Source organism: Nomascus leucogenys, chromosome 6, assembly GCF_006542625.1.
Source record: "Nomascus leucogenys isolate Asia chromosome 6, Asia_NLE_v1, whole genome shotgun sequence".
Lineage (NCBI taxonomy): Eukaryota > Metazoa > Chordata > Mammalia > Primates > Hylobatidae > Nomascus > Nomascus leucogenys.
In genome coordinates this window covers 14,352,191-14,360,999 of record NC_044386.1, presented here as the reverse complement: position 1 = coordinate 14,360,999, position 8,809 = coordinate 14,352,191, and positions in this window count along the sequence as shown.

The following is an 8,809-nucleotide window of genomic DNA, read 5'->3' as shown; positions in this document are numbered from 1 at the left end:
TTCTTTTGTTTTGTTTCTCAGCATTTTAATTGTTTTCAGAGAAGGGGTTACTCTAAGTAACTCAACCTACCATTATTGAAAATATAATTCTATCTTTATCTTTTTTTAATTCAACTTTTATTTTAAGTTCAGGGGTACATGTGCAGGTTTGTTATATAGGTAAACTTGTTTCATGGGGGTTTGTTGTGCAGATTATTTCATCACCCAGGTATTAAGCCTAGTACTCATTAGTTATTTTTCCTAATCCTCTCCCTCCTCCCACCCCGACCTACCAATAGGCCTCACAGTCTGTTGTTACCCTCTTTGTGTCCATGTACTCTCATTATTTAGCTCCCCCTTATAAGTGAGAACATGCTGTATTTGATTTTCTGCTCCTGCGTAAGTTTGTTAAGGATAATGGCATCCAGCTCCATCCATGTTCCTGCAAAAGGACATGATCTTGTTTTTTTATGGCTGCATAGTATTCCATGGCGTATAAGTACACATTTTCTTTATCTAGTCTGTCATTGATGGGCATTTGGGTTGAATTCATGTCTTTGCTATTGTGAATAGTACTGCAATGAACATACGCATGCATGTGTCTTTATCAGAAAATGATTTATATTCCTTTCGGTATATACCCAGTAATGGGATTGCTGGGTCAAATGATATCTCTGTTTTTAGGTCTTTGAGGAATCATCACGCTGTCTTCCACATGGTTGAGCTAATTTACACTCCCACCAACAGTGTATAGGTGTTCCTTTTTCTCCACAGCCTCACCAGCATCTGTTATGTTTTGACTTTTTAGTAATAACCATTCTGATTGGTTTGAGATAGTACCTCATTGTGGTTTTGCAAATCTGGGGTTTTTAATAACACGTATTTAACCCTTCAGAGACTTATCTCAAACTTTATTGTCATGCAAACTTTTTTTTGCTTTTCTTACAGATATATTTGAAAAATATAGCAGATGTTAAACTCCTCTCCCCATGGGGGAAAAATTTACAGGAGCTGATTGATAAGCTCCTGTGAGTTGCAGAGACTGGTATAAGACTTAAGAACTCGAAGATGAGTTCAGACATAGCCCCGACACTTAAGGAGCTCAAGGGACCTTTACAAGCTTTGGATTTTTCAATGACAAATTCACTTGCTGCCAGAAATCATAGCTCAATATCTCCTATCAGTCTCATATAACCAAAATCCTGGACAAGAAGAGAGAGAGGTTGGATATGATGAAAAGAAACATGTTCTGAGAGAAAGTATAATGAATGAGGTTTGGAAAGCAGAGGGCAGACAAGGCTGGGTTTCCAGAATATGGATGAATGACAGAATGGAGCAGGCAATCAGTGGAGATCTCAGTATGCAGGCACAGGCAGGCAGCATGCACTGTCATTTTTACCTATCTGAATCCTTCTCCACATCAATTTCTACTTTAGAGTAAGAGACAGTTTTTAGCATTTAATTGGCCCTGCATCTCTGAAACCCTTACAGTCAGACTCTTAGTCCATTGAACTGTTATAAGAAAGTATCATAGACGGAATAGCTTACAAAAAACCAGAAATTTATTTCTCATAGTTCTAGATGCTTTAAGATCTGGATGCCACCATGGTTAGGCTCTGGCAAGGGGTCTCTTGCAGGTTGCAGGCTGCCAACTTCTCCCTGTGTCTTCACATGGTGGGAAGAGCAAGGGAGGTCTCTGGGGTCACTTATTTAAGGTCATTAATCCCATTCATGAGGGCTTTGCCATCATGATCTAATCACCTTCTGAAAATGCCACCTCCTAATGCCATCATCTTGGAGGTTTAGATTCCAACATATGAATGTTGGGGGAACACAAGCATTCAAACCACAGCTTGATGCTCACTGTATCTGCCCTGAGTCTGCAGGAGATAAAAGACTACTTAAAAACTATCACTGGGGGCTTCTGGTTCTCCGTGCATGTTCTTAAACAGATATTTTTTGTATATATAGTGCAATAAGAAGAAGCCAGGTGTGATAGTCAGTTGTCAACTAATGCCCTGTAAGAATCCACCCCTCCCCCCACAAACTCAATGGCTTATAACAGAGCATTTACTTTTGTCAACTACAAGTCTGAGGATTAGCTGAAGTGACCTTGGTTTGGGCTGAAGTTCAGCTGTGTTTGGCCTTAGCTTAGGCTCATATCTGTCCCAATTGTCTTATCCTGAGAACCAGGCTGAAGAATCAGTAGCTAGCAAGGACAAGCTCTTCTAATAGTAATCTTGGTGGTGCAGATGTGAGCTATACTGCACAATTTATTTAATACCTATCTTAGTCTATTTGCTTTTGCTATAACAAAATACAACAGACTGGGTAATTTTTAAAGGAAAAGTCATTTATTTTGGTTCATAGTCCTGGAGGCTGGGAAGTCCAAGAGCATGACATCTGCATCTGCTTGGCTTCTAGTGAGGGCCTTCTTACTGCTTCATAATGTGGCAGAAGGCATCACATGGTGAGAGGGAACAAACATGTATATCAGCTCAGGTCTCCCTTCTTCTTCTTATAGAGCCAGTCCCATCGTGGAGATCCCATCCTTGTGACTAATTCTAATTACCTAATTATCTAATTGTAATGACCTCCTACAGGCCCCACCTCCAGTCAACATATGATTTTAGAGATTAAGTTTTCAACACATAAACTTTGAGGACACATTCAAACTACAGAAATATCTCTGTTTACCTCTCATTCGCTCAGTTTCCTCTGACCAAAGCAAGACATGTGGCCAAGTCCAAAGTCAGTGGGGATGGGAAATATACTTCATCCCAGAGGGAGGGGCAGGTTAGTGAAGGGATATGGAACAATGCCATTCTGTCATACCAAGTGTGACTGCAACCTTTGTAATTACTATGGCTGCCATAATGCCTAAATGCCACAGCCACTTGATCTCCCAATGTCCTACCCCACATGTATATTTCACCCCATGCTACCACTGGTAATAATTTGAATTATTACCATAGAACTGCATGCCATGGATTACTGATGTCCTATTTCCCCCAACAACAAGGTTATTCAAGTCCTCGCCCAATATTATGAGCAACTCAATCTCAGAAACACATTTTGAGGACTGTTTTCTGAGGCTACTCCTGGCACCAACTTCAGTCAGACACAGAAAATAATGCTTTACATGGTATCTATTTATAATATCTTATGAAAGACCAAACAATATCCATATTTTATAAAGGAGATAATTTCCTTTAAAGAAATGAACTCAAACTCTATGAATTCTGCTACTCAAAAATACATAAAAATGCTTGGCATCATTCCCCTCTCAGGATCTTTATAGCAAATATTGAATACCTCCAGAATTGTCAAGAGTTTAAAGACACAGGCTTATACAAACTCTGCAGATTTAGTGCTGTGTAAAAAGCATGTCCACAGGAAACTGTGAAATGGGATGTAATATAAAAGTAAAGTAATAATTGAGAAAACTAGTCTATTAATGTCAGTCATAATGGACAGTCACAAATCTCCCAACAAATATTATCGCTGTGTCATCTTTATGAAAAGAAACAATAGAAGATGCAGGGACTTTCCTGGTGAGACTGAAGATTAGGAAAGAGATATACAGGCCGGGCGCACTGGCTCACGCCTGTAATCCCAATACTTTAGGAGGCTGAGGAGGGCAGATCACGAGGTCAGGAGATCGAGACCATCCCGGCTAACACGGTGAAACCCTGTCTCTACTAAAAATACAAAAAATTAGCTGGGTGTCGTCATGGGCACCTGTAGTCCCAGTTACTCGGGAGGCTGAGGCAGAAGAATGGTGTGAACCCAGGAGGCGGAGCTTGCAGTGAGCCGAGATCGCGCCACTGCACTCCAGCCTGGGCGACAGAGTGAGACTCCATCTCAGAAAAAAAAAAAAAATTGAGATATGCAAAAACACTAATGGAGATTCTAATTCCTCCTGGTATTAGAAAAAAAAAGAAGAAACTCTAGATTTAAAAAATCCTTTGGATTTTCAACAAGTTATTTTGTTTTATATCTTGGATTTAAAAATATATATTGGTACATCTTGGATTTAAAAATATATATTGGTACAAAATACAAGTGTCTCACATCTACAAACCGTAAGCATGAAAGTCCCTGAAAAGGGTTTTCATATCAAACAACTATTAATCACGAGTATTTGTTTCTTACCCAAAGAAGTGTACTGGGAGTGACGACTGAGATGATTTGCTTATGAAATCATCAAATTGTATTAAGCACACAACTGTGTTCACCTTTAACCCCTCATCTGCTCATTCTTATTGATTGAACAGTTTAAAAGTCTTACACATACATACATGCAAATGAAAGATGTTATGTTGTTGGCTGTATGGTGATAAACTCGTTGTTTTTACCTGGTGACGAAATATCTCTCCTTAAGGAAAAGAATTTAGAAGGATTTGTAACATGATTCTGGTGCTAGCCAGCGCTAACCAGCAAGGAGAACCAAAGCTTTCTGCCTGATACAACTACACTCCCTATATGGCTCGGAGGGTATGCGGACTCCTCAATGGTCCTGATCTGACCTGACTCTACCTTCAGAAGCATTTGTATAACCTAGGGACTGTAGAGCTAGAGTGAGAAAGGAGTGGGATGACTACACACTCAGGCATGGTGGATATAAAGATATTATCTGGCAAGGGAGTAGGACTACAGACCATGGCTGGGATGATCAAGTGTGATTATTGTGATTAATGTGATCAAATGTGATATTGGCACATTTGCAACTTCCTCAACATCTCCCAACAAATATTTCCCAGTAAGGATTAGTAATGAAACTCTTACAAAGGAAAGGACTTGCATGGCAGGTATGCTTGCAGTTCAGGACTTTATTTTCTACATCTCAACTTAATTTCCATTTTAGACCTCTCTTAGCAGGATGTCAGAAACAAATTCATCTTCCTTCAGGTTAGTCCTGGGATGATCCCAAGTCCTGGTTTGCCTGGAACAGTCCTAGCTTACCCTAGCGTAATTATATGTATTGGTCCATTGTCATACTGCTATTAAGAAATACCCAAGACTGGGTAATTTATAAAGTAAAAGAGGTTTAATGGACTCATAGTTCCACATGACTGGGCAGGCTTCAAAATCATGGCGGAAAGTGAAAGAGGAGCAAAGCCTCCACATCTTACATGGTGTCAGGCAAGAGAGCTTGTGCAGGGAACCACCCTTTATAAAACCATCAGATATCCTGAGACTTATTCACTATTGTGAGAACAGCACAGGAAAAACCCACCCCTATTATTCGATTAGCTCCCACCAGGTCCCTCCCATGACACATGGGGATTATGGGAGCTACAATTCAAGATGTGATTTGGGTGGGAATACAGCCAAACCATATCATTATAAGTACTCTCAAATGTGTCATCCACATTTGGTCACCCTAGTGAATCACCTCCTCAGTCCTCATGTCATCTCAAAGTTTCAAGAGGTTGACATATTTTGGGAGGAAGGGAGAGGGGTCTAATTATTAAGTCACTCAGGTGTTCTCTGAAATATCCATAATTTTGGCTTGTGTGGGCAATCAGGCCTGGGGACTGGGACTTTATGTCCTATGCTTGGGTAGTGGCATCTTTCCAAGTTTGTTTATGTCCTGATGCAGAGAGGCTGCATGGGATCTATGCTTCCCTGATACAATGCCAAGAAATTAAACCCTAGTGCATGTGGGAGGCAGCCTGGTATCCATGCTCTCCTTGCCTGTGGGAAGGATCTACTGATACTTCTAACAGACAGGATACAGCAAAAGTGATGGGCTGTCACTTCTGACATTAGGTTACAGAAAATGCTGGCTTCCATCTTGCTCTCCCTCTCTTGCTCTCTTGCTTGCTCACTGATGGAAACCAGCAGCTATGCTGTGAGCCGACCTAGGGAGACACCCACATGGCAAGATAGGAACCCTCAATCCAACAGCCCAAGGGAACTGAACCCTTCTAGTGATCACGTGAATGAGCTTGGCGGCAGATCACCCCCCAGCCAAGGTGCGAGATGACTGCAGCCATGACCAACACCTTGATAGAGGCCTTGTAAGAGGCCCTGAGCAAAGGATCCAGTTAAAGCAAATTTAGATCCTGACCCACTAAAACTGTGATATCATAAATCTTTTTTGGTTTGAGCTGCTAACTCTTGGGTTAATTTTTGACACAGCAATACGTAAGTAATGCAGCTCTTTCTGCTCTGGGGCTTTGCATATCTGTGTTAGGTCTTAGTGATATAAAAAAAATTAGAGAGAAAAACCCTTCTTGTAATAACAATGGCTTTTATTTTTTGTATCTGATGCTGTCATATCTGGGGTCCTGCTAGCCCCGCTCCTCCCAGGGTTAGCCAATACCTACAGACAGTAAGTAACTTGCCCATAGGTGTGCTTTGTGAAATACAAATCAACCAATAAGGAGCCCATACCTAAACCACCTTTTTTACTGGGCTGGCCTCTTATACTCTGGGCCACTATCCACTGGTCCTAGTCACCCCTGAGCCAAGTGCTGGACCACCAGAGACAGCCCTTATGCCCCAGAGCCTGCTAAAATTATTCAAACTAGCCATCCTAAACCAGCTTACCCTGCTTAGCCTGTTTCTTCATTAGAAACGATAATAAAGCCTCTTGCCCCATTTCCCCCCATCTCTCTGCCCCCTGATCAACCCTGCCCTGTTCGGGCCCCCTACTTCCCTTTGGGAAAAACTATGAATAATGAACTGTCTTTTCAACAAAAATCATCTCCTGATCTGTTGCCATTACTAGACTTCAAATTTTCTATTAATTCACTATATTTTAAAAGTCTCCCCTTTTCATCTTTCCTCCAATCAGGGACATGTTTTGTAGTTTTGTAGGTTTAGAGGGAAGCTTCATTTTCCCTCCTGCTTCTGGTCATTTTGTCTGAACACCATACCCCTCTTGTTTACTTAACCACTAAATGTCAGAGATCATAGGTTTTTCTTGCTCTTAGACCTGTCTGTGAGCCTTCTTTAATGTAAAAGGGAAAAAAAAGGAAATATTGGGTAGAAAATGCAGATGTAAACACCACAAGATATTCTGCCATAGCTGTGAATCTGCCTTCAGGAGTGAATGTGAAGCTTCTCCAAAGGCAGTCCTGAAAGAGAGGACCCCAAAAAATAACTGAACAGGAAATAGACACAGAATGAATGTTTACGAAGCAGGCTGGGCCTGAAGGCAACCTTAAGCATTTACATGGCAAAGACAGCCATCAAAAGTTCAGTAAACTGGACAAAAATGCACAAACAATGGGGATTCTACATGTAGGCTTTATTTTTAAAAGAACTAGTTTCTTCTGTGCTCCAGCTCTAGGAATAAGCCTGTGACTAAAATAAATTCTGCCAATAATGTTGACTTTTGAATACCAAAAAGTTTTGAAAAAATGCCCTTGGATATAAAATTAGACAAAAGAAAACACACAAAGGCCCATTCTAAGTGTGCACGTATTTTTCCGTTTCCTCCCACCCCCTGCAGTAAACTTATATTGAGTAGTTCATTTAATAGAAGACTTCTTGAAAACCACAGACCATGTGGTAAGGTTTGTTTTACATGGGTCACTAATGTGGAAAGCTTTGATACCTTATGTTGAAAGTAGAGCAGTCAATTAATTCCATGAGTGTGAACTTGGCATAGTATCCAATTTACCCTTAGGGGAAAACTGCCAGGATCCAAATACTGGTTTCTAAATAAAATAAAATACTCAGTTCTCTGACTTGAAGCAAAAGCATGTTGCTTTAATTCATGAAGCATGAACTGGAAATTCTGTCTTTTTTCTGTTCTCTTGTTTTCCTTAAAGGAATCCTGGGCATAACTTGACTGCAGAAGGATAGGAATTCTTCTTCTTCATTCTCTGTAGAAAAATGCATGCTCATTTTGCTCACATTCTGTACTAGTCAGTATATTATGGGTTATGCTTCAGTAACAAACAATTCCAAAATCTTAGTGGCCTGAAGCAAAGATTTATTTCTCCTTCACACCGTATAAATGACAGAGGATGGTAGTCATTTTTGATTCTGTATAATGGCTTGTGATCCATGCTGATGGAACAGCCACATTTCAAATGTTGCTTATGTTCATGTCAGAAAGGAAAAAAAAACATTCTGGAGGGTCCAAAACCTGCAAATAAATGCTCCAGTTCTCACCCCACTGTCCAGTACTAGTATCATGGCGCCACTAAAGCATAACAGGGCCCCAAATTCAATCTATATAAGCTCAGAAGGAGAAGATAACTGGATTTAGGGGAGTTGTCCCAATGACTACCACAGGGACATTTCAGAAAACCAACTTGAACCACACAAATAGACACGAGGCCCTGCTGCCTTGCTTGTTGCCATGCTAGACCCCTATTAACTTCGGTAGAGATGGTACCACCTTCTAGAGGATGAAGAAGAGACCTGGAGCCAACAAAGAAGACATAGGGTTCATTGAGGAGACTTACATACAGGGCAGTTCAGTGGCAGCAGGCCGGACAGGAGAACCACAACCACTTGCAAAAAGCATGTAATTTATACAGCATTTTCACTTAGCACCCCTCCCCTGGCAACCTCCGCCTGGCCACTTTCATTTAACCCAAAACAATAGGCCTAGATCCCCTGTACAGCCTGCATTTCACAAGATGAGCTAGGGATTCAGATCCTCCTAATAGATAAGGAATGAAACTCTGGGTTGGCCACTCCCAGATTCGTTAGCTGGGAGCTCTGAACACACATTCTTCTTAGACCACAGGGCCACCCTCAGGGTATGCTTCAGTTAAGTTGTTGCTGTCAGGTGTGTCTGCTCCATGCCTATGGAGGATTCTACTACTCTGCAAAGGCTCCAGGCACTTTCCTTTCATCTCCA